We start from the raw sequence: 21,516 nt of genomic DNA, 5'->3' as shown, positions 1-21,516 counted from the left end.
TTCTATGCCCTTGCGCACTATCCTGACTTCTCCCGTCTGCTTACTTCGTGCCTTCCAACGCACAATGCAAACTACAGGTAGTGCTGCAGGGCCCACACCCTTTTACTTGCCTTACAGAGCAGCTCTGGAGCAGTTACAGTGCCCAGCTGCTGCAAGAAATCAGCTTGAATGCTTCAGGGGCTGGGGCATAGCCAACATGAGCCCCACACCGAAGGAGGGTGGAGGTGTGTAATGCGAACTAGGGGTCATCCAAGCGCCGCAAAAGGCCGCCATGCCCTGCACGCCCCTTTTCTCTTTTCATATGCAGACGAGGGTTGAAGCCAACTTTGACCCACTGCTTGGATGGCATCACCATATGCAAATCCATCTGCTGCAGGTCTTCCCCCAGGAATGCTTGCACTAGTTGTTGCATTTGGTTTGTTGTTTGGGGGTGCTTCAGTATTAGGCAGCCTTCTGCCCTCCCATGTTCATCTGAAAATATGTGTTCTCCCTGCAGTTGTTGTCCCCAGATGAGAGTTCCCTTGTGCTGCCTCAGTTGAATCTCCTTTACTTGACAGAGATGTGCCTGAGCAGCGGCCCTCCCCAGCCCTATCCCAAATCATACTTATTTTGCATAGGAGAGACCATGGTCTTGAAGATTGTTCTCCCAGGGTGAGGTTCATTCATTGCATTCTGGGTATGCTGACCCCTGTGATTTCCCCAAATGTGGGAAACTCAACTGCATTATTTGTGGTAGTGGGGGACTGTGTTTGTGCTTTCCTCTGGTCAGCTCTGGTAAAAGTCAGATTTCTTTGTTTCAGATCTTCCTCTAGCCTTGTTCTTCTTTCGAGAGTTCCCTTGTGCTGCCTCAGTTGGATCTCCTTCACTTGACAGGGGGGTGCCCGTGCAGCGACTCTCCCCAGCTCTAGCCCAACTTCTACTTACCTGCCAGGTGAGATGCTATAATCATGAAGGTGCTTCTCCCAGGGCAAGGCTCACCCATTGCACTCTGGATGTGCTGCCCCTGCGATTTCCCCAAATGTGGGAAACTTGACTGCATAATTTGTGTTTCCCCTGGTCGGCTCTGGTATAATTCAGATCTCTTTGTCTCAGGTCTCTCTCCAGCCTAGTTTGCTGTCTGTTTCCACTTCTCTTTTCTTAAGCCGCTCCATTCTATGGCCTTGCGCACTATCCTTACTTCTCCCGTCTGCTTACTTTGTGCCTTCCAATGCACAATGCAAACTACAGGTAGTGCTGCAGGGCCCACACCCTTTTACTTGCCGTACAGAGCAGCTCTGGAGCAGTTACAGTGCCCAGCTGCTGCAAGAAATCAGCTTGAATGCTTCAGGGGCTGGGGCATAGCCAACATGAGCCCCACACCGAAGGAGGGTGGAGGTGTTTAATGCGAACTAGGGGTCATCCAAGCGCCGCAAAAGGCCGCCATGCCCTGCACGCCCCTTTTCTCTTTTCATATAAAGACGAGGGTTGAAGCCAACTTTGACCCACTGCTTTGGATGACATCACCATATGCAAATCCATCTGCTGCAGGCCTTCCCCCAGGAATGCTTGCACTAGTTGTTGCATTTGGTTTGTTGTTTGGGGGTGCTTCTGTATTAGGCAGCCTTCTGCCCTCCCATGTTCATCTGAAAATATGTGTTCTCCCTGCAGTTGTTGTCCCCAGATGAGAGTTCCTTTATGCTGCCTCAGTTGAATCTCCTTTACTTGACAGAGATGTGCCTGAGCAGCGGCCCTCCCCAGCCCTATCCCAAATCATACTTATTTTGCATAGGAGAGACCATGGTCATGAAGATTATTCTCCCAGTATGAGGTTCATTCATTGCATTCTGGGTATGCTGACCCCTGTGATTTCCCCAAATGTGGGAAACTCGACAGCATTATTTGTGGTAGTGGGAGACTGTGTTTGTGTTTTCCTCTGGTCAGCTCTGGTAAAAGTCAGATTTCTTTGTCTCAGATCTTCCTCTAGCCTTGTTCTTCTTTCGAGAATTCCCTTGTGCTGCCTCAGTTGGATCTCCTTCACTTGACAGGGGGGGTACCCGAGCAGCGACCCTCCCCAGCTCTAGCCCAACTCCTACTTACCTGCCAGGTGAGATACTATGATCACGTAGGTGCTTCTCCCAGGGCAAGGCTCACCCATTGCACTCTGGGTGTGCTGCTCCTGCGATTTCCCCAAATGTGGGAAACTTGACTGCATAATTTGTGTTTCCCCTGGTCGGCTCTCGTATAATTCAGATCTCTTTGTCTCAGGTCTCTCTCCAGCCTAGTTTGCTGTCTGTTTCCACTTCTCTTTTCTTAAGTGCCTTCCAATGCACAATGCAAACTACAGGTAGTGCTGCAGGGCCCACACCCTTTTACTTGCCTTACAGAGCAGCTCTGGAGCTGTTACAGTGCCAAGCTGCTGCAAGAAATCAGCTTGAATGCTTCAGGGGCTGGGGCATGGCCAACATGAGCCCCACACCGAAGGAGGGTGGGGGTGTTTAATGCGAACTAAGGGTCATCCAAGCGCCGCAAAAGGCCGCCATGCCCTGCATACCCCTTTTCTCTTTTCATATGCAGATGAGGGTTCCAGCCAACTTTGGCCCACTGCTTGGATGACATCACCGTATGCAAATCCGTCTTCTGCAGACCTTCCCCCAGGAATGCTTGTACTAGTTGTTGCATTTGGTTTGTTGTTTGGGCGTGCTTCAGTATTAGGCAGCCTTCTGCCCTCCCATGTTCATCTGAAAATATGTGTTCTCCCTGCAGTTGTTGTCCCCAGATGAGAGTTCCCTTGTGCTGCCTCAGTTGAATCTCCTTTACTTGACAGAGATGTGCCTGAGCAGCGGCCCTCCCCAGCCCTATCCCAAATCATACTTATTTTGCATAGGAGATACCATGGTCATAAAGACTGTTCTCCCAGGATGAGGTTCATTCATTGCATTCTGGGTATGCTGACCCCTGTGATTTCCCCAAATGTGGGAAACTCAACTGCATTATTTGTGGTAGTGGGGGACTGTTTTTGTGTTTTCCTCTGGTCAGCTCTGGTAAAAGTCAGATTTCTTTGTCTCAGATCTTCCTCTAGCCTTATTCTTCTTTCGAGAGTTCCATTGTGCTGCCTCAGTTTGATCTCCTTCACTTGACAGGGGGGTACCCGAGTAGCGACCCTCCCCAGCTCTAGCCCAACTCCTACATACCTGCCAGGTGAGATACTATGATCATGAAGGTGCTTCTCCCAGGGCAAGGCTCACCCATTGCACTCTGGGTGTGCTGCTCCTGCGATTTCCCCAAATGTGGGAAACTTGACTGCATAATTTGTGTTTCCCCTGGTCGGCGCTTGTATAATTCAGATCTCTTTGTCTCAGGTCTCTCTCCAGCCTAGTTTGCTGTCTGTTTCCACTTCTCTTTTCTTGAGCCCCTGCCGTCTATGCCCTTGTGCACTCTCCTGACTTCTCCTGTCTGCTTACTTTGTGCCTTCCAACGCACAATGCGAACTACAGGTAGTGCTGCAGGGCCCACACCCTTTTACTTGCCTTACAGAGCAGCTCTGGAGCTGTTACAGTGCCCAGCTGCTGCAAGAAATCAGCTTGAATACTTCAGGGGCTGGGGCATAGCCAACATGAGCCCCACACCGAAGGAGAATGGAGGTGTTTAATGCGAACTAGGGGTCATCCAAGCACCGCAAAAGGCCGCCATGCCCTGCATAACCCTTTTTTCTTTGCATATGCAGATGAGGGTTCCAGCCAACTTTGGCCCACTGCTTGGATGACATCACCGTATGCAAATCCGTCTTCTGCAGACCTTCTCCCAGGAATGCTTTTACTAGTTGTTGCATTTGGTTTGTTGTTTGGGGGTGCTTCAGTATTAGGCAGCCTTCTGCCCTCCCATGTTCATCTGAAAATATGTGTTCTCCCTGCAGTTGTTGTCCCCAGATGAGAGTTCCCTTGTGCTGCCTCAGTTGAATCTCCTTTACTTGACAGAGATGTGCCTGAGCAGCGGCCCTCCCCAGCCCTATCCCAAATCATACTTATTTTGCATAGGAGATACCATGGTCATGAAGATTGTTCTCCCAGGGTTAGGTTCATTCATTGCATTCTGGGTATGCTGACCCCTGTGATTTCCCCAAATGTGGGAAACTCAACTGCATTATTTGTGGTAGTGGGGGACTGTGTTTGTGCTTTCCTCTGGTCAGCTCTGGTAAAAGTCAGATTTCTTTGTCTCAGATCTTCCTCTAGCCTTGTTCTTCTTTTGAGAGTTCCCTTGTGTTGCCTCAGTTGGATCTCCTTCACTTGACAGGGGGGTGCCCGAGCAGCGACCCTCCCCAGCTCTAGCCCAACTCCTACTTACCTGCCAGGTGAGATACTATGATCATGTAGGTGCTTCTCCCAGGGCAAGGCTCACCCATTGCACTCTGGGTGTGCTGCCCCTGCGATTTCCCCAAATGTGGGAAACTTGACTGCATAATTTGTGTTTCCCCTGGTCGGCTCTCATATAATTCAGATCTCTTTGTCTCAGGTCTCTCTCCAGCCTAGTTTGCTGTCTGTTTCCACTTCTTTTTTCTTGAGCCCCTCCCTTCTATACCCTTGTGGACTCTCTTGACTTCTCCTCCTGTCTGCTTACTTTGTGCCTTCCAACGCACAATGCAAACTACAGGTAGTGCTGCAGGGCCCACACCCTTTTACTTGCCTTTCAGAGCAGCTCTGGAGCTGTTACAGTGCCCAGCTGCTGCAAGAAATCAGCTTGAATGCTTCAGGGGCTGGGGCATAGCCAACATGAGCCCCACACCGACGGAGGGTGGAGGTGTTTAATGCGAACTAAGGGTCATCCAAGCGCCGCAAAAGGCCGCCATGCCCTGCATACCCCTTTTCTCTTTTCATATGCAGATGAGGGTTCCAGCCAACTTTGGCCCACTGCTTGGATGACATCACCGTATGCAAATCCGTCTTCTGCAGACCTTCCCCCAGGAATGCTTGTACTATTTGTTGCATTTGGTTTGTTGTTTGGGGTGCTTCAGTATTAGGCAGCCTTCTGCTCTCCCATGTTCATCTGAAAATATGTGTTCTCCCTGCAGTTGTTGTCCCCAGATGAGAGTTCCCTTGTGCTGCCTCAGTTGAATCTCCTTTACTTGACAGAGATGTGCCTGAGCAGCGGCCCTCCCCAGCCCTATCCCAAATCATACTTATTTTGCATAGGAGATACCATGGTCATGAAGATTGTTCTCCCAGGGTGAGGTTCATTCATTGCATTCTGGGTATGCTGACCCCTGTGATTTCCCCAAATGTGGGAAACTCGACTGCATTATTTGTGGTAGTGGGGGACTGTGTTTGTGCTTTCCTCTGGTCAGCTCTGGTAAAAGTCAGATTTCTTTGTCTCAGATCTTCCTCTAGCCTTGTTCTCTTTTTGAGAGTTTCCTTGTGCTGCCTCAGTTGGATCTCCTTCACTTGACAGGGGGGTGCCCGAGCAGCGACCCTCCCCAGCTCAAGCCCAACTCTTACTTACCTGCCAGGTGAGATACTATGATCAGGAAGGTGCTTCTCCCAGGGCAAGGCTCACCCATTGCACTCTGGGTGTGCTGCTCCTACGATTTCCCCAAATGTGGGACACTTGATTGCATAATTTGTGTTTCCTCTGGTCGGCTACTCGTATAATTCAGATCTCTTTGTCTCAGGTCTCTCTTTAGCCTAGTTTGCTGTCTGTTTCCACTTCTCTTTTCTTGAGCCCCTGCCTTCTATGCCCTTGTGCACTCTCCTGACTTCTCCTGTCTGCTTACTTTGTGCCTTCCAACGCACAATGCGAACTACAGGTAGTGCTGCAGGGCCCACACCCTTTTACTTGCCTTACAGAGCAGCTCTGGAGCTGTTACAGTGCCCAGCTGCTGCAAGAAATCAGCTTGAATACTTCAGGGGCTGGGGCATAGCCAACATGAGCCCCACACCGAAGGAGAATGGAGGTGTTTAATGCGAACTAGGGGTCATCCAAGCGCCGCAAAAGGCCGCCATGCCCTGCATAACCCTTTTTTCTTTGCATATGCAGATGAGGGTTCCAGCCAACTTTGGCCCACTGCTTGGATGACATCACCGTATGCAAATCCGTCTTCTGCAGACCTTCTCCCAGGAATGCTTTTACTAGTTGTTGCATTTGGTTTGTTGTTTGGGGGTGCTTCAGTATTAGGCAGCCTTCTGCCCTCCCATGTTCATCTGAAAATATGTGTTCTCCCTGCAGTTGTTGTCCCCAGATGAGAGTTCCCTTGTGCTGCCTCAGTTGAATCTCCTTTACTTGACAGAGATGTGCCTGAGCAGCGGCCCTCCCCAGCCCTATCCCAAATCATACTTATTTTGCATAGGAGATACCATGGTCATGAAGATTGTTCTCCCAGGGTTAGGTTAATTCATTGCATTCTGGGTATGCTGACCCCTGTGATTTCCCCAAATGTGGGAAACTCAACTGCATTATTTGTGGTAGTGGGGGACTGTGTTTGTGCTTTCCTCTGGTCAGCTCTGGTAAAAGTCAGATTTCTTTGTCTCAGATCTTCCTCTAGCCTTGTTCTTCTTTCGAGAGTTCCCTTGTGTTGCCTCAGTTGGATCTCCTTCACTTGACAGGGGGGTGCCCGAGCAGCGACCCTCCCCAGCTCTAGCCCAACTCCTACTTACCTGCCAGGTGAGATACTATGATCATGTAGGTGCTTCTCCCAGGGCAAGGCTCACCCATTGCACTCTGGGTGTGCTGCCCCTGCGATTTCCCCAAATGTGGGAAACTTGACTGCATAATTTGTGTTTCCCCTGGTCGGCTCTCATATAATTCAGATCTCTTTGTCTCAGGTCTCTCTCCAGCCTAGTTTGCTGTCTGTTTCCACTTCTTTTTTCTTGAGCCCCTCCCTTCTATACCCTTGTGGACTCTCTTGACTTCTCCTCCTGTCTGCTTACTTTGTGCCTTCCAACGCACAATGCAAACTACAGGTAGTGCTGCAGGGCCCACACCCTTTTACTTGCCTTTCAGAGCAGCTCTGGAGCTGTTACAGTGCCCAGCTGCTGCAAGAAATCAGCTTGAATGCTTCAGGGGCTGGGGCATAGCCAACATGAGCCCCACACCGACGGAGGGTGGAGGTGTTTAATGCGAACTAAGGGTCATCCAAGCGCCGCAAAAGGCCGCCATGCCCTGCATACCCCTTTTCTCTTTTCATATGCAGATGAGGGTTCCAGCCAACTTTGGCCCACTGCTTGGATGACATCACCGTATGCAAATCCGTCTTCTGCAGACCTTCCCCCAGGAATGCTTGTACTATTTGTTGCATTTGGTTTGTTGTTTGGGGTGCTTCAGTATTAGGCAGCCTTCTGCTCTCCCATGTTCATCTGAAAATATGTGTTCTCCCTGCAGTTGTTGTCCCCAGATGAGAGTTCCCTTGTGCTGCCTCAGTTGAATCTCCTTTACTTGACAGAGATGTGCCTGAGCAGCGGCCCTCCCCAGCCCTATCCCAAATCATACTTATTTTGCATAGGAGATACCATGGTCATGAAGATTGTTCTCCCAGGGTGAGGTTCATTCATTGCATTCTGGGTATGCTGACCCCTGTGATTTCCCCAAATGTGGGAAACTCGACTGCATTATTTGTGGTAGTGGGGGACTGTGTTTGTGCTTTCCTCTGGTCAGCTCTGGTAAAAGTCAGATTTCTTTGTCTCAGATCTTCCTCTAGCCTTGTTCTCTTTTTGAGAGTTTCCTTGTGCTGCCTCAGTTGGATCTCCTTCACTTGACAGGGGGGTGCCCGAGCAGCGACCCTCCCCAGCTCAAGCCCAACTCCTACTTACCTGCCAGGTGAGATACTATGATCAGGAAGGTGCTTCTCCCAGGGCAAGGCTCACCCATTGCACTCTGGGTGTGCTGCTCCTACGATTTCCCCAAATGTGGGACACTTGATTGCATAATTTGTGTTTCCTCTGGTCGGCTACTCGTATAATTCAGATCTCTTTGTCTCAGGTCTCTCTTTAGCCTAGTTTGCTGTCTGTTTCCACTTCTCTTTTCTTGAGCCCCTGCCTTCTATGCCCTTGTGCACTCTCCTGACTTCTCCTGTCTGCTTACTTTGTGCCTTCCAACGCACAATGCAAACTACAGGTAGTGCTGCAGGGCCAACACCCTTTTACTTGCCTTACAGAGCAGCTCTGGAGCTGTTACAGTGCCCAGCTGCTGCAAGAAATCAGCTTGAATGCTTCAGGGGCTGGGGCATAGCCAACATGAGCCCCACACCGACGGAGGGTGGAGGTGTTTAATGCGAACTAAGGGTCATCCAAGCACCGCAAAAGGCCGCCATGCCCTGCATAACCCTTTTCTCTTTTCATATGCAGATGAGGGTTCCAGCCAACCTTGGCCCACTGCTTGGATGACATCACCGTATGCAAATCCGTCTTCTGCAGACCTTTTCCCAGGAATGCTTGTACTAGTTGTTGCATTTGGTTTGTTGTTTGGGGGTGCTTCAGTATTAGGCAGCCTTCTGCTCTCCCATTTTCATCTGAAAATATGTGTTCTCCCTGCTGTTGTTGTCCCCAGATGAGAGTTCCCTTGTGCTGCCTCAGTTGAATCTCCTTTACTTGACAGAGATGTGCCTGAGCAGCGGCCCTCCCCAGCCCTATCCCAAATCATACTTATTTTGCATAGGAGATACCATTATCATGAAGATTGTTCTCCCAGGGTGAGGTTCATTCATTGCATTCTGGGTATGCTGACCCCTGTGATTTCCCCAAATGTGGGAAACTCGACTGCATTATTTGTGGTAGTGGGGGACTGTGTTTGTGCTTTCCTCTGGTCAGCTCTGGTAAAAGTCAGATTTCTTTGTCTCAGATCTTCCTCTAGCCTTGTTCTTTTTTCGAGAGTTTCCTTGTGCTGCCTCAGATGGATCTCCTTCACTTGGCAGGGGGGTGCCCGAACAGCGACCCTCCCCAGCTCTAGCCCAACTCCTACTTACCTGCCAGGTGAGATACTATGATCAGGAAGGTGCTTCTCCCAGGGCAAGGCTCACCCAATGCACTCTGGGTGTGCTGCTCCTAAGATTTCCCCAAATGTGGGACACTTGATTACATAATTTGTGTTTCCTCTGGTCGGCTCTCGTATAATTCAGATCTCTTTGTCTCAGGTCTCTCTCCAGCCTAGTTTGCTGTCTGTTTCCACTTCTCTTTTCTTGAGCCGCTCCCTTCTATGCCCTTGTGCACTATCCTGACTTCCCCGTCTGCTTACTTTGTGCCTTCCAACGCACAATGCAAACTACAGGTAGTGCTGCAGGGCCCACACCCTTTTACTTGCTTTACAGAGCAGCTCTGGAGCTGTTACAGTGCCCAGCTGCTGCAAGAAATCAGCTTGAATGCTTCAGGGGCTGGGGCATAGCCAACATGAGCCCCACACCGAAGGAGGGTGGAGGTGTTTAATGCGAACTAGGGGTCATCCAAGCGCCGCAAAAGGCCGCCTTGCCCTGCACACCCCTTTTTTATTTTCATATGCAGACGAGGGTTGAAGCCAACTTTGACCCACTGCTTGGATGACATCACCATATGCAAATCCATCTGTGGCAGGCCTTCCCCCAGGAATGCTTGCACTAGTTGTTGCATTTGGTTTGTTGTTTGGGGGTGCTTCAGTATTAGGCAGCCTTCTGCCCTCCCATGTTCATCTGAAAATATATGTTCTCCCTGCAGTTGTTGTCCCAAGATGAGAGTTCCCTTGTGCTGCCTCAGTTGAATCTCCTTTACTTGACAGAGATGTGCATGAGCAGCGGCCCTCCCCAGCCCTATTCCAAATCATACTTATTTTGCATAGGAGATACCATGGTCATGAAGATTTTTCTCCCAGGGTGAGGTTCATTCATTGCATTTTGGGTATGCTGACCGCTGTGATTTCCCCAAATGTGGGAAACTTGACTGCATTATTTGTGGTAGTGGGAGACTGTGTTTGTGCTTTCCTCTGGTCAGCTCTGGTAAAAGTCAGATTTCTTTGTCTCAGATTTTCCTTTAGCCTTGTTCTTCTTTCGAGAGTTCCCTTGTGCTGCCTCAGTTTGATCTCCTTCACTTTACAGGGGGGTACACGAGCAGCGACCCTCCCCAGCTCTAGCCCAACTCCTACTTACCTGCCAGGTGAGATACTATGATCATGAAGGTGCTTCTCCCAGGGCAAGGCTCACCCATTGTACTCTGGGTGTGCTGCTCCTGCGATTTCCCCAAATGTGGGAAACTTGACTGCATAATTTGTGTTTCCCCTGGTCGGCTCTCGTATAATTCAGATCTCTTTGTCTCAGGTCTCTCTCCAGCCTAGTTTGCTGTCTGTTTCCACTTCTCTTTTCTTCAGCCGCTCCCTTCTATACCCTTGTGCACTATCCTGACTTCTCCTCCCGTCTGCTTACTTTGTGCCTTCCAATGCACAATGCAAACTACAGGTAGTGCTGCAGGGCCCACACCCTTTTACTTGCCTTACAGAGCAGCTCTGGAGCTGTTACAGTGCCCAGCTCCTGCAAGAAATCAGCTTGAATGCTTCAGGGGCTGGGGCATAGCCAACATGAGCCCCACACCGAAGGAGGGTGGAGGTGTTTAATGCAAACAAGGGGTCAGACAAGCGCCGCAAAAGGCCACCATGCCCTGCACGCCCCTTTTCTGTTTTCATATGCAGACGAGGGTTGAAGCCAACTTTGACCCACTGCTTGGATGACATCACCATATGCAAATCCATCTGCGGCAGGCCTTCCCCCAGGAATGCTTGCACTAGTTGTTGCATTTGGTTTGTTGTTTGGGGGTGCTTCAGTATTAGGCAGCCTTCTGCCCTCCCATGTTCATCTGAAAATATGTGTTCTCCCTGCAGTTGTTGTCCCCAGATGAGAGTTCCCTTGTGCTGCCTCAGTTGAATCTCCTTAACTTGACAGAGATGTGCCTGAGCAGCGGCCCTCCCCAGCTCTATCCCAAATCATACTTATTTTGCATAGGAGATACCATGGTCATGAAGATTATTCTCCCAGGGTGAGGTTCATTCATTGCATTCTGGGTATGCTGACCCCTGTGATTTCCCCAAATGTGGGAAACTTGACTGCTTTATTTGTGGTAGTGGGGGACTGTGTTTGTGTTTTCCTCTGGTCAGCTCTGGTAAAAGTCAGATTTCTTTGTTTCAGATCTTCCTCTAGCCTTGTTCTTCTTTCGAGAGTTCCCTTGTGCTGCCTCAGTTGGATCTCCTTCACTTGACAGGGGGGTGCCCGAGCAGAGACCCTCCCCAGCTCTAGCCCAACTCCTACTTACCTGCCAGGTGAGATACTATGATCATGAAGGTGCTTCTCCCAGGGCAAGGCTCACCCATTGCACTCTGGGTGTGCTGCCCCTGCGATTTCCCCAAATGTGGGAAACTTGACTGCATAATTTGTGTTTCCCCTGGTCGGCTCTCGTATAATTCAGATCTCTTTGTCTCAGGTCTCTCTCCAGCCTAGTTTGCTGTCTGTTTCCACTTCTCTTTTCTTGAGCCGCTCCCTTCTATGCCCTTGCGCACTATCCTGACTTCTCCTCCTGTCTGCTTACTTTGTGCCTTCCAACGCACAATGCGAACTACAGGTAGTGCTGCAGGGCCCACACCCTTTTACTTGCCTTACAGAGCAGCTCTGGAGCTGTTACAGTGCCCAGCTGCTGCAAGAAATCAGCTTGAATGCTTCAGGGGCTGGGGCATAGCCAACATGAGCCCCACACCAAAGGAGGTTGGAGGTGTTTAATGCAAACTAGGGGTCAGCCAAGCGCCGCAAAAGGCCACCATGCCCTGCACGCCCCTTTTCTCTTTTCATATGCAGACGAGGGTTGAAGCCAACTTTGACCCACTGCTTGGATGACATCACCATATGCAAATCCATCTGCGGCAGGCCTTCCCCCAGGAATGCTTGCACTAGTTGTTGCATTTGGTTTGTTGTTTGGGGGTGCTTCAGTATTAGGCAGCCTTCTGCCCTCCCATGTTCATCTGAAAATATATGTTCTCCCTGCAGTTGTTGTCCCCAGATGAGAGTTCCCTTGTGCTGCCTCAGTTGAATCTCCTTTACTTGATAGAGATGTGCATGAGCAGCGGCCCTCCCCAGCCCTATTCCAAATCATACTTATTTTGCATAGGAGATACCATGGTCATGAAGATTTTTCTCCCAGGGTGAGGTTCATTCATTGCATTTTGGGTATGCTGACCCCTGTGATTTCCCCAAATGTGGGAAACTTGACTGCATTATTTGTGGTAGTGGGAGGCTGTGTTTGTGATTTCTTCTGGTCAGCTCTGGTAAAAGTCAGATTTCTTTGTCTCAGATTTTCCTTTAGCCTTGTTCTTCTTTCGAGAGTTCCCTTGTGCTGCCTCAGTTGGATCTCCTTCACTTTACAGGGGGGTACCCGAGCAGCAACCCTCCCCAGCTCTAGACCAACTCCTACTTACCTGCCAGGTGAGATACTATGATCATGAAGGTGCTTCTCCCAGGGCAAGGCTCACCCATTGTACTCTGGGTGTGCTGCTCCTGCGATTTCCCCAAATGTGGGAAACTTGACTGCATAATTTGTGTTTCCCCTGGTCGGCTCTCGTATAATTCAGATCTCTTTGTCTCAGGTCTCTCTCCAGCCTAGTTTGCTGTCTGTTTCCACTTCTCTTTTCTTCAGCCGCTTCCTTCTATACCCTTGTGCACTATCCTGACTTCTCCTCCCGTCTGCTTACTTTGTGCCTTCCAATGCACAATGCAAACTACAGGTAGTGCTGCAGGGCCCACACCCTTTTACTTGCCTTACAGAGCAGCTCTGGAGCTGTTACAGTGCCCAGCTGCTGCAAGAAATCAGCTTGAATGCTTCAGGGGCTGGGGCATAGCCAACATGAGCCCCACACCGAAGGAGGGTGGAGGTGTTTAATGCAAACTAGGGGTCAGTCAAGCGCCGCAAAAGGCCACCATGCCCTGCACGCCCCTTTTCTGTTTTCATATGCAGACGAGGGTTGAAGCCAACTTTGACCCACTGCTTGGATGACATCACCATATGCAAATCCATCTGCGGCAGGCCTTCCCCCAGGAATGCTTGCACTAGTTGTTGCATTTGGTTTGTTGTTTGGGGGTGCTTCAGTATTAGGCAGCCTTCTGCCCTCCCATGTTCATCTGAAAATATGTGTTCTCCCTGCAGTTGTTGTCCCCAGATGAGAGTTCCCTTGTGCTGCCTCAGTTGAATCTCCTTAACTTGACAGAGATGTGCCTGAGCAGCGGCCCTCCCCAGCTCTATCCCAAATCATACTTATTTTGCATAGGAGATACCATGGTCATGAAGATTATTCTCCCAGGGTGAGGTTCATTCATTGCATTCTGGGTATGCTGACCCCTGTGATTTCCCCAAATGTGGGAAACTCGACTGCTTTATTTGTGGTAGTGGGGGACTGTGTTTGTGTTTTCTTCTGGTCAGCTCTGGTAAAAGTCAGATTTCTTTGTTTCAGATCTTCCTCTAGCCTTGTTCTTCTTTTGAGAGTTCCCTTGTGCTGCCTCAGTTGGATCTCCTTCTCTTAACAGGGGGGTGCCCGAGCAGCGACCCTCCCCAGCTCTAGCCCAACTCCTACTTACCTGCCAGGTGAGATACTATGATCATGAAGGTGCTTCTCCCAGGGCAAGGCTCACCCATTGCACTCTGGGTGTGCTGCCCCTGCGATTTCCCCAAATGTGGGAAACTTGACTGCATAATTTGTGTTTCCCCTGGTCGGCTCTCGTATAATTCAGATCTCTTTGTCTCAGATCTCTCTACAGCCTAGTTTGCTGTCTGTTTCCACTTCTCTTTTCTTCAGCCGCTCCCTTCTATACCCTTGTGCACTATCCTGACTTCTCCTCCCGTCTGCTTACTTTGTGCCTTCCAATGTACAATGCAAACTACAGGTAGTGCTGCAGGGCCCACACCCTTTTACTTGCCTTACAGAGCAGCTCTGGAGCTGTTACAGTGCCCAGCTGCTGCAAGAAATCTGCTTGAATGCTTCAGGGGATGGGGCATGGCCAACATGAGCCCCACACCAAAGGAGGGTGGAGGTGTTTAATGCGAACTAGGGGTCATCCAAGCACCGCAAAAGGCCGCCATGCCCTGCACGCCCCTTTTCTCTTTTCATATGCAGATGAGGGTTGAAGCCAACTTTGACCAACTGCTTGGATGACATCACCGTATGCAAATCCGTCTTCTGCAGAACTTCCCCCAGGAATGCTTGCACTAGTTGTTGCATTTGGTTTGTTGTTTGGGGGTGCTTCAGTATTAGGCAGCCTTCTGCCCTCCCATGTTCATCTAAAAATATGTGTTCTCCCTGCAGTTGTTGTCCCCAGATGAGAGTTCCCTTGTGCTGCCTCAGTTGAATCTCCTTTACTTGACAGAGATGTGCATGAGCAGCGGCCCTCCCCAGCCCTATTCCAAATCATACTTATTTTGCATAGGAGATACCATGGTCATGAAGATTGTTCTCTCAGGGTGAGGTTCATTCATTGCATTTTGGGTATGCTGACCCCTGTGATTTCCCCAAATGTGGGAAACTTGACTGCATTATTTGTGGTAGTGGGGGACTGTGTTTGTGCTTTCCTCTGGTCAGCTCTGGTAAAAGTCAGATTTCTTTGTCTCTTATTGTATTCTAGCCTTGTTCTTCTTTCGAGAGTTCCCTTGTGCTGCCTCAGTTGGATCTCCTTCACTTGACAGGGGGGTACCCGAGCAGCGACCCTCCCCAGCTCTAGCCCAAATCCTACTTACCTGCCAGGTGAGATACTATGATCATGAAGGTGCTTCTCCCAGGGCAAGGCTCACCCATTGCACTCTGGGTGTGCTGCTCCTGCGATTTCCCCAAATGTGGGAAACTTGACTGCATAATTTGTGTTTCCCCTGGTCGGCTCTCGTATAATTCAGATCTCTTTGTCTCAGGTCTCTCTCCAGCCTAGTTTGCTGTCTGTTTCCACTTCTTTTTTCTTGAGCCGCTCCCTTCTATGCCCTTGCGCACTATCCTGACTTCTCCTCCTCTCTGCTTACTTTGTGCCTTCCAACGCACAATGCGAACTACAGGTAGTGCACCCACACCCTTTTACTTGCCTTACAGAGCAGCTCTGGAGCTGTTACAGTGCCCAGCTGCTGCAAGAAATCAGCTTGAATGCTTCAGGGGCTGGGGCATAGCCAACATGAGCCCCACACCGAAGGAGGGTGGAGGTGTTTAATGCGAACTAGGGGTCATCCAAGCGCCGCAAAAGGCCGCCATGCCCTGCACGCCCCTTTTCTCTTTTCATATGCAGACGAGGGTTGAAGCCAACTTTGACCCACTGCTTGGATGACATCACCATATGCAAATCCGTCTTCTGCAGAACTTCCCCCAGGAATGCTTGTACTAGTTGTTGCATTTGGTTTGTTGTTTGGGGGTGCTTCAGTATTAGGCAGCCTTCTGCCCTCCCATGTTCATCTGAAAATATGTGTTCTCCCTGCAGTTGTTGTCCCCAGATGAGAGTTCCCTTGTGCTGCCTCAGTTGAATCTCCTTTACTTGACAGAGATGTGCATGAGCAGCGGCCCTCCCCAGCCCTATTCCAAATCATACTTATTTTGCATAGGAGATACCATGGTCATGAAGATTGTTCTCCCAGGGTGAGGTTCATTCATTGCATTCTGGGTATGCTGACCTCTGTGATTTCCCCAAATGTGGGAAACGCGACTGCTTTATTTGTGGTAGTGGGGGACTGTGTTTGTGTTTTCCCCTGGTCAGCTCTGGTAAAAGTCAGATTTCTTTGTTTCAGATCTTCCTCTAGCCTTGTTCTTCTTTCGAGAGTTCCCTTGTGCTGCCTCAGTTGGATCTCCTTCACTTGACAGGGGGGTGCCCGAGCAGCGACCCTCCCCAGCTCTAGCCCAACTCCTACTTACCTGCCAGGTGAGATACTATGATCATGAAGGTGCTTCTCCCAGGGCAAGGCCCACCATTGCACTCTGGGTGTGCTGCCCCTGCGATTTCCCCAAATGTGGGAAACTTGACTGCATAATTTGTGTTTCCCCTGGTCGGCTCTCGTATAATTTAGATCTCTTTGTCTCAGGTCTCTCTCCAGCCTAGTTTGCTGTCTGTTTCCACTTCTTTTTTCTTGAGCCCCTCCCATCTATACCCTTGTGCACTATCCTGACTTCTCCTCCCGTCTGCTTACTTTGTGCCTTCCAATGCACAATGCAAACTACAGGTAGTGCTGCAGGGCCCACACCCTTTTACTTGCCTTACAGAGCAGCTCTGGAGCTGTTACAGTGCCCAGCTGCTGCAAGAAATCAGCTTGAATGCTTCAGGGGCTGGGGCATAGCCAACATGAGCCCCACACCGAAGGAGGGTGGAGGTGTTTAATGCAAACTAGGGGTCAGCCAAGCGCCGCAAAAGGCCACCATGCCCTGCACGCCCCTTTTCTCTTTTCATATGCAGACGAGGGTTGAAGCCAACTTTGACCCACTGCTTGGATGACATCACCATATGCAAATCCATCTGCGGCAGGCCTTCCCCCAGGAATGCTTGCACTAGTTGTTGCATTTGGTTTGTTGTTTGGGGGTGCTTCAGTATTAGGCAGCCTTCTGCCCTCCATGTTCATCTGAAAATATGTGTTCTCCCTGCAGTTGTTATCCCCAGATGAGAGTTCCCTTGTGCTGCCTCAGTTGAATCTCCTTTACTTGACAGAGATGTGCCTGAGCAGCGGCCCTCCCCAGCTCTATCCCAAATCATACTTATTTTGCATAGGAGATACCATGGTCATGAAGATTATTCTCCCAGGGTGAGGTTCATTCATTGCATTCTGGGTATGCTGACCCCTGTGATTTCCCCAAATGTGGGAAACTCGACTGCTTTATTTGTGGTAGTGGGGGACTGTGTTTGTGTTTTCCTCTGGTCAGCTCTGGTAAAAGTCAGATTTCTTTGTTTCAGATCTTCCTCTAGCCTTGTTCTTCTTTCGAGAGTTCCCTTGTGCTGCCTCAGTTGGATCTCCTTCACTTGACAGGGGGGTGCCCGAGCAGCGACCCTCCCCAGCTCTAGCCCAACTCCTACTTACCTGCCAGGTGAGATACTATGATCATGAAGGTGCTTCTCCCAGGGCAAGGCTCACCCATTGCACTCTGGGTGTGCTGCCCCTGCGATTTCCCCAAATGTGGGAAACTTGACTGCATAATTTGTGTTTCCCCTGGTCGGCTCTCGTATAATTCAGATCTCTTTGTCTCAGGTCTCTCTCCAGCCTAGTTTGCTGTCTGTTTCCACTTCTCTTTTCTTTAGCCGCTCCCTTCTATACCCTTGTGCACTATCCTGACTTCTCCTCCCGTCTGCTTACTTTGTGCCTTCCAATGCACAATGCAAACTACAGGTAGTGCTGCAGGGCCCACACCCTTTTACTTGCCTTACAGAGCAGCTCTGGAGCTGTTACAGTGCCCAGCTGCTGCAAGAAATCAGCTTGAATGCTTCAGGGGATGGGGCATGGCCAACATGAGCCCCACACCAAAGGAGGGTGGAGGAGTTTAATGCGAACTAGGGGTCATCCAAGCACCGCAAAAGGCCGCCAAGCCCTGCACGCCCCTTTTCTCTTTTCATATGCAGATGAGGGTTGAAGCCAACTTTGACCCACTGCTTGGATGACATCACCGTATGCAAATCCGTCTTCTGCAGAACTTCCCCCAGGAATGCTTGCACTAGTTGTTGCATTTGGTTTGTTGTTTGGGGGTGCTTCAGTATTAGGCAGCCTTCTGCCCTCCCATGTTCATCTGAAAATATGTGTTCTCCCTGCAGTTGTTGTCCCCAGATGAGAGTTCCCTTGTGCTGCCTCAGTTGAATCTCCTTTACTTGACAGAGATGTGCCTGAGCAGCGGCCCTCCCCAGCCCTATTCCAAATCATACTTATTTTGCATAGGAGATACCATGGTCATGAAGATTGTTCTCCCAGGGTGAGGTTCATTCATTGCATTTTGGGTATGCTGACCCCTGTGATTTCCCCAAATGTGGGAAATTTGACTGCATTATTTTTGGTAGTGGGGGACTGTGTTTGTGCTTTCCTCTGGTCAGCTCTGGTAAAAGTCAGATTTCTTTGTCTCAGATTTTCCTCTAGCCTTGTTCTTCTTTCGAGAGTTCCCTTGTGCTGCCTCAGTTGGATCTCCTTCACTTTACAGGGGGGTACCCGAGCAGCGACCCTCCCCAGCTCTAGCCCAACTCCTACTTACCTGCCAGGTGAGATACTATGATCATGAAGGTGCTTCTCCCAGGGCAAGGCTCACCCATTGCACTCTGGGTGTGCTGCCCCTGCGATTTCCCCAAATGTGGGAAACTTGACTGCATAATTTGTGTTTCCCCTGGTCGGCTCTCGTATAATTCAGATCTCTTTGTCTCAGGTCTCTCTCCAGCCTAGTTTGCTGTCTGTTTCCACTTCTCTTTTCTTGAGCCGCTCCCTTCTATGCCCTTGCGCACTATCCTGACTTATCCTCCTGTCTGCTTACTTTGTGCCTTCAAACGCACAATGCGAACTACAGGTAGTGCTGCAGGGCCCACACCCTTTTAGTTGCCTTACAGAGCAGCTCTGGAGCTGTTACAGTGCCCAGCTGCTGCAAGAAATCAGCTTGAATGCTTCAGGGGCTGGGGCAGAGCCAACATGAGCCCCACACAAAAGGAGGGTGGGGGTGTTTAATGCGAACTAAGGGTCATCCAAGCACCGCAAAAGGCCGCCATGCCCTGCATGCCCCTTTTCTCTTTTCATATGCAGATGAGGGTTCCAGCCAACTTTGGCCCACTGCTTGGATGACATCACCGTATGCAAATCCGTCTTCTGCAGACCTTCCCCCAGGAATGCTTGTACTAGTTGTTGCATATGGTTTGATATTTGATGGTGCTTCAGTATTAGGCAGCCTTCCGCCCTCCCATGTTCATCTGAAAAGATGTGGTCTCCCTGCAGTTGTTGTCCCCAGACGAAAGTTCCCTTGTGCTTCCTCAGTTGAATCTCCTTAACTTGACGGGGGAGGGGCTGCCCGAGCAGCCACCCTCCCCAGCCCTATCCCAACTCATACTTATTTTGCATATGAGATCTCTTGATCATGAAGATTGTTCTCACAGGGTGAGGTTCATCCATTATATTTTAAAATAGGAAGGTACAAATTACATATTTGAATTGCATCTATGTGTTGGATTCAAATGTCCCCCCCACCTTCCTTTCTCAATTGTGCCCGTCAGCAGCTATTCTAAGGTTGCTGCCAATGGGTGTGACACATTAATTTCTTCTGTGGGGTACACTGGACTCCACAAGGATTCACATTGGGGTGTAGAGTAGGATCTTGATCTGAGGCACCAACCGGCTCAAAGCTTTTGACTGTTCCCAAGAAGCTCAGTGCATTCTCCTCTATAACCCCGCTTCCATGAACAGGGAGCTCAGTTTGTAGTTGGTGCCTTCAGTAGCAGGCCACTTAACAGGGGCCTGCCTCAGGCAGCCTATTCTTAGCTATTAATTTTGACAAGAAAAGAAGAACTTGTTTTATGAGAATCTACAAGGGCTGCAGCAGGCTAGGTCTAATAGACATCTTTACTGCAGCTTCATCACTCCCAGCGGCGCTGTATACTCCCGTGCCCTGGTTGCTGGGTCACTGCAGCGGAGGCTCCGGTTTCTTCCTAAGGTCAGTCACACACACACCGCCCTTCCGGATCACGAGGCCGCTGATGAAGGGGAGCGTGGCCGTAGGGGGTGGACCGTGTGCGCACTGGCGTGGACACTGATTACTGGGCAGCCGCTCCACTAGCCACCAGGTACAGTTAAGGAGCACAGGTCTGGGGGTTTTTCTCCTATATTAAACCAATTTTGTACTGCCCGCAGCGCATTGTGATAGGTAATAGGGCCTGATTCAGGTTGGATTGCAATCACAATAAGCGATCCAACTGCAAAAATTGCTAAGAGCATACGCATGTGCCTGCATTTTCTGCGGCACCCCGCAGAGAATGCGATCGCCTCTGCCTGTCAATCGGGGCAGGGGGGGAGAGGGGGGTCAGCAACACTCCATTTCCAAGTCAGGGATGGAGCGGTGCGGGGGCAAGGCTTCAAAATGGGGTCTGCAATGGAGGAGACACAGGGGGCGTGGTCACAGCGGCTGTATGACATCACATTCAGCCGCTGTGATCACAAAAATGGTGGCGGCTTCCTGCGCGCACATACAGTCTGCACCAGCAGGAGGCTACACCATTTTTTATGATCACGCTGAACTGCAGTGCGACTGCAATTACAGCATGGTCAAGAAGGGAGGCGTCATGCTGGGTGGCCATTAGAGATGAGCGGGTTCGGTTCCTCGGAATCCGAACCCGCCCGAACTTCACCCTTTTTTGCACGGGTCGGAGCAGACTCGGATCCTCCCGCCTTGCTCGGTTATCCCGAGCGTGCCCGAACGTCATCATCCCGCTGTCGGATTCTCACGAGACTCGGATTCTATATAAGGAGCCGCGCGTCGCCGCCATTTTCACACGTGCATTGAGATTGATAGGGAGAGGACGTGGCTGGCGTCCTCTCCGTTTAGATTAGAAGATAGAGACGAGTGACATTTGATTTACTACTAATTTGGGGAGCAGTTGAACTTGTCAGGAGTACTCAGTAGTGCAGAGTTTTGCTGATAGTGACCACCAGTTTTATTATTTATAATCCGTTCTCTGCCTGAAAAAAAACGATACACATACCATATATGTGCTCAGCCTCAGTGTGCTGCATGATATATCATCTATGTATATCTGACTGTGCTGAGTGCTCACTGCTCACACAGCTTAATTGTGGGGGAGACTGGGGAGCAGTTATAGCAGGAGTACAGTGCACACTTTTGCTGCCAGTGTGACCACCAGTATATTGTCTGCCTGAAAAAGTTAAACACTCCTGTGGTGTTTTTTTTTTTATTCTATAAACGCATTCTGCTGACAGTGTCCAGCAGGTCGGTCATACATTATATTATATAAATATTTACCTGCAGTAGTGTTATATTTTTTTTTCATCTCTATCATCTTTATCATCTCTATATTAGCAGACGCAGTACGGTAGTCCACGGCTGTGGCTATCTCTGTGTCGTCAGTGCTCGTCCATAATTGTATACCTACCTACCTGTGGTGGGTTTTTTTTTTCTATCTTCTTCATACTAGTAGTTTAGGAGTCTGCTGACAGTGTCCACCAGGTCCATCATTATATTATATACCTACAGTAGTAATATATTTATTATATTATCTATACTAGCAGACGCAGTACGGTAGTCCACGGCTGTGGCTATCTCTGTGTCGTCAGTGCTCGTCCATAATTGTATACCTACCTGTGGTGGGGTGTTTTTTTCCTATCTTCTTCATACTAGTAGTTTAGGAGTCTGCTGACAGTGTCCACCAGGTCCGTCATTATATTATATACCTACAGTAGTAATATATTTAGTATATTATCTATACTAGCAGACGCAGTACGGTAGTCCACGGCTGTACCTACCTCTGTGTCGTCACTCGTCCATAATTGTATACCTAACTGTGGTGGGGTTTTTTTTTCTATCTTCTTCATACTAGTAGTTTAGGAGTCTGCTGACAGTGTCCACCAGGTCCGTCATTAT

At 49.8% G+C, this 21,516-nt stretch overlaps 28 non-coding genes and 4 pseudogenes across 28 annotated transcripts; all 32 read left to right on the top strand.

Moving 5' to 3' along the window:
* Positions 1-600: 600 nt before the first annotated feature.
* LOC135042356 (U1 spliceosomal RNA) lies at positions 601-764 on the top strand. The gene has a single exon (XR_010235499.1). It is a non-coding gene; the product is annotated as a U1 spliceosomal RNA (small nuclear RNA).
* A 152-nt stretch (positions 765-916) lies between these two features.
* LOC135042333 (U1 spliceosomal RNA) lies at positions 917-1,068 on the top strand (annotated as a pseudogene).
* A 683-nt stretch (positions 1,069-1,751) lies between these two features.
* LOC135042310 (U1 spliceosomal RNA) lies at positions 1,752-1,915 on the top strand. The gene has a single exon (XR_010235465.1). It is a non-coding gene; the product is annotated as a U1 spliceosomal RNA (small nuclear RNA).
* A 153-nt stretch (positions 1,916-2,068) lies between these two features.
* On the top strand, positions 2,069-2,231 carry LOC135042312 (U1 spliceosomal RNA). The gene has a single exon (XR_010235467.1). It is a non-coding gene; the product is annotated as a U1 spliceosomal RNA (small nuclear RNA).
* Positions 2,232-2,846: 615 nt separating this feature from the next.
* Positions 2,847-3,010, top strand: LOC135042380 (U1 spliceosomal RNA). Its single transcript, XR_010235522.1, has one exon. It is a non-coding gene; the product is annotated as a U1 spliceosomal RNA (small nuclear RNA).
* Positions 3,011-3,162: 152 nt separating this feature from the next.
* Positions 3,163-3,325, top strand: LOC135042302 (U1 spliceosomal RNA). Its single transcript, XR_010235457.1, has one exon. It is a non-coding gene; the product is annotated as a U1 spliceosomal RNA (small nuclear RNA).
* Positions 3,326-3,996: 671 nt separating this feature from the next.
* Positions 3,997-4,160, top strand: LOC135042315 (U1 spliceosomal RNA). The gene has a single exon (XR_010235470.1). It is a non-coding gene; the product is annotated as a U1 spliceosomal RNA (small nuclear RNA).
* A 152-nt stretch (positions 4,161-4,312) lies between these two features.
* Positions 4,313-4,454, top strand: LOC135042322 (U1 spliceosomal RNA; annotated as a pseudogene).
* A 694-nt stretch (positions 4,455-5,148) lies between these two features.
* Positions 5,149-5,312, top strand: LOC135042360 (U1 spliceosomal RNA). The gene has a single exon (XR_010235503.1). It is a non-coding gene; the product is annotated as a U1 spliceosomal RNA (small nuclear RNA).
* Positions 5,313-5,464: 152 nt separating this feature from the next.
* Positions 5,465-5,628, top strand: LOC135042299 (U1 spliceosomal RNA). Its single transcript, XR_010235455.1, has one exon. It is a non-coding gene; the product is annotated as a U1 spliceosomal RNA (small nuclear RNA).
* Positions 5,629-6,299: 671 nt separating this feature from the next.
* On the top strand, positions 6,300-6,463 carry LOC135042326 (U1 spliceosomal RNA). Its single transcript, XR_010235478.1, has one exon. It is a non-coding gene; the product is annotated as a U1 spliceosomal RNA (small nuclear RNA).
* A 152-nt stretch (positions 6,464-6,615) lies between these two features.
* On the top strand, positions 6,616-6,757 carry LOC135042321 (U1 spliceosomal RNA; annotated as a pseudogene).
* A 694-nt stretch (positions 6,758-7,451) lies between these two features.
* On the top strand, positions 7,452-7,615 carry LOC135042286 (U1 spliceosomal RNA). The gene has a single exon (XR_010235442.1). It is a non-coding gene; the product is annotated as a U1 spliceosomal RNA (small nuclear RNA).
* A 152-nt stretch (positions 7,616-7,767) lies between these two features.
* LOC135042309 (U1 spliceosomal RNA) lies at positions 7,768-7,931 on the top strand. The gene has a single exon (XR_010235464.1). It is a non-coding gene; the product is annotated as a U1 spliceosomal RNA (small nuclear RNA).
* A 671-nt stretch (positions 7,932-8,602) lies between these two features.
* LOC135042338 (U1 spliceosomal RNA) lies at positions 8,603-8,766 on the top strand. The gene has a single exon (XR_010235484.1). It is a non-coding gene; the product is annotated as a U1 spliceosomal RNA (small nuclear RNA).
* A 152-nt stretch (positions 8,767-8,918) lies between these two features.
* Positions 8,919-9,081, top strand: LOC135042339 (U1 spliceosomal RNA). Its single transcript, XR_010235485.1, has one exon. It is a non-coding gene; the product is annotated as a U1 spliceosomal RNA (small nuclear RNA).
* A 670-nt stretch (positions 9,082-9,751) lies between these two features.
* LOC135042391 (U1 spliceosomal RNA) lies at positions 9,752-9,915 on the top strand. The gene has a single exon (XR_010235532.1). It is a non-coding gene; the product is annotated as a U1 spliceosomal RNA (small nuclear RNA).
* Positions 9,916-10,067: 152 nt separating this feature from the next.
* On the top strand, positions 10,068-10,230 carry LOC135042305 (U1 spliceosomal RNA). Its single transcript, XR_010235460.1, has one exon. It is a non-coding gene; the product is annotated as a U1 spliceosomal RNA (small nuclear RNA).
* Positions 10,231-10,904: 674 nt separating this feature from the next.
* On the top strand, positions 10,905-11,068 carry LOC135042379 (U1 spliceosomal RNA). Its single transcript, XR_010235521.1, has one exon. It is a non-coding gene; the product is annotated as a U1 spliceosomal RNA (small nuclear RNA).
* A 152-nt stretch (positions 11,069-11,220) lies between these two features.
* LOC135042400 (U1 spliceosomal RNA) lies at positions 11,221-11,383 on the top strand. The gene has a single exon (XR_010235540.1). It is a non-coding gene; the product is annotated as a U1 spliceosomal RNA (small nuclear RNA).
* Positions 11,384-12,057: 674 nt separating this feature from the next.
* LOC135042381 (U1 spliceosomal RNA) lies at positions 12,058-12,221 on the top strand. Its single transcript, XR_010235523.1, has one exon. It is a non-coding gene; the product is annotated as a U1 spliceosomal RNA (small nuclear RNA).
* A 152-nt stretch (positions 12,222-12,373) lies between these two features.
* On the top strand, positions 12,374-12,536 carry LOC135042303 (U1 spliceosomal RNA). Its single transcript, XR_010235458.1, has one exon. It is a non-coding gene; the product is annotated as a U1 spliceosomal RNA (small nuclear RNA).
* A 674-nt stretch (positions 12,537-13,210) lies between these two features.
* On the top strand, positions 13,211-13,374 carry LOC135042378 (U1 spliceosomal RNA). Its single transcript, XR_010235520.1, has one exon. It is a non-coding gene; the product is annotated as a U1 spliceosomal RNA (small nuclear RNA).
* Positions 13,375-13,526: 152 nt separating this feature from the next.
* On the top strand, positions 13,527-13,689 carry LOC135042399 (U1 spliceosomal RNA). Its single transcript, XR_010235539.1, has one exon. It is a non-coding gene; the product is annotated as a U1 spliceosomal RNA (small nuclear RNA).
* A 674-nt stretch (positions 13,690-14,363) lies between these two features.
* Positions 14,364-14,527, top strand: LOC135042365 (U1 spliceosomal RNA). Its single transcript, XR_010235508.1, has one exon. It is a non-coding gene; the product is annotated as a U1 spliceosomal RNA (small nuclear RNA).
* A 152-nt stretch (positions 14,528-14,679) lies between these two features.
* LOC135042294 (U1 spliceosomal RNA) lies at positions 14,680-14,842 on the top strand. Its single transcript, XR_010235450.1, has one exon. It is a non-coding gene; the product is annotated as a U1 spliceosomal RNA (small nuclear RNA).
* A 668-nt stretch (positions 14,843-15,510) lies between these two features.
* On the top strand, positions 15,511-15,674 carry LOC135042375 (U1 spliceosomal RNA). Its single transcript, XR_010235517.1, has one exon. It is a non-coding gene; the product is annotated as a U1 spliceosomal RNA (small nuclear RNA).
* A 152-nt stretch (positions 15,675-15,826) lies between these two features.
* Positions 15,827-15,967, top strand: LOC135042332 (U1 spliceosomal RNA; annotated as a pseudogene).
* A 694-nt stretch (positions 15,968-16,661) lies between these two features.
* On the top strand, positions 16,662-16,825 carry LOC135042373 (U1 spliceosomal RNA). Its single transcript, XR_010235515.1, has one exon. It is a non-coding gene; the product is annotated as a U1 spliceosomal RNA (small nuclear RNA).
* Positions 16,826-16,977: 152 nt separating this feature from the next.
* LOC135042398 (U1 spliceosomal RNA) lies at positions 16,978-17,140 on the top strand. Its single transcript, XR_010235538.1, has one exon. It is a non-coding gene; the product is annotated as a U1 spliceosomal RNA (small nuclear RNA).
* A 674-nt stretch (positions 17,141-17,814) lies between these two features.
* LOC135042363 (U1 spliceosomal RNA) lies at positions 17,815-17,978 on the top strand. The gene has a single exon (XR_010235506.1). It is a non-coding gene; the product is annotated as a U1 spliceosomal RNA (small nuclear RNA).
* A 152-nt stretch (positions 17,979-18,130) lies between these two features.
* Positions 18,131-18,293, top strand: LOC135042397 (U1 spliceosomal RNA). The gene has a single exon (XR_010235537.1). It is a non-coding gene; the product is annotated as a U1 spliceosomal RNA (small nuclear RNA).
* Positions 18,294-21,516: the final 3,223 nt, after the last annotated feature.

This window comes from Pseudophryne corroboree, unplaced genomic scaffold, assembly GCF_028390025.1.
Source record: "Pseudophryne corroboree isolate aPseCor3 unplaced genomic scaffold, aPseCor3.hap2 scaffold_823, whole genome shotgun sequence".
NCBI lineage: Eukaryota > Metazoa > Chordata > Amphibia > Anura > Myobatrachidae > Pseudophryne > Pseudophryne corroboree.
The sequence above is the reverse complement of the archived record's forward strand: the minus strand, read 5'-3'. Positions and strand labels throughout refer to the sequence as shown.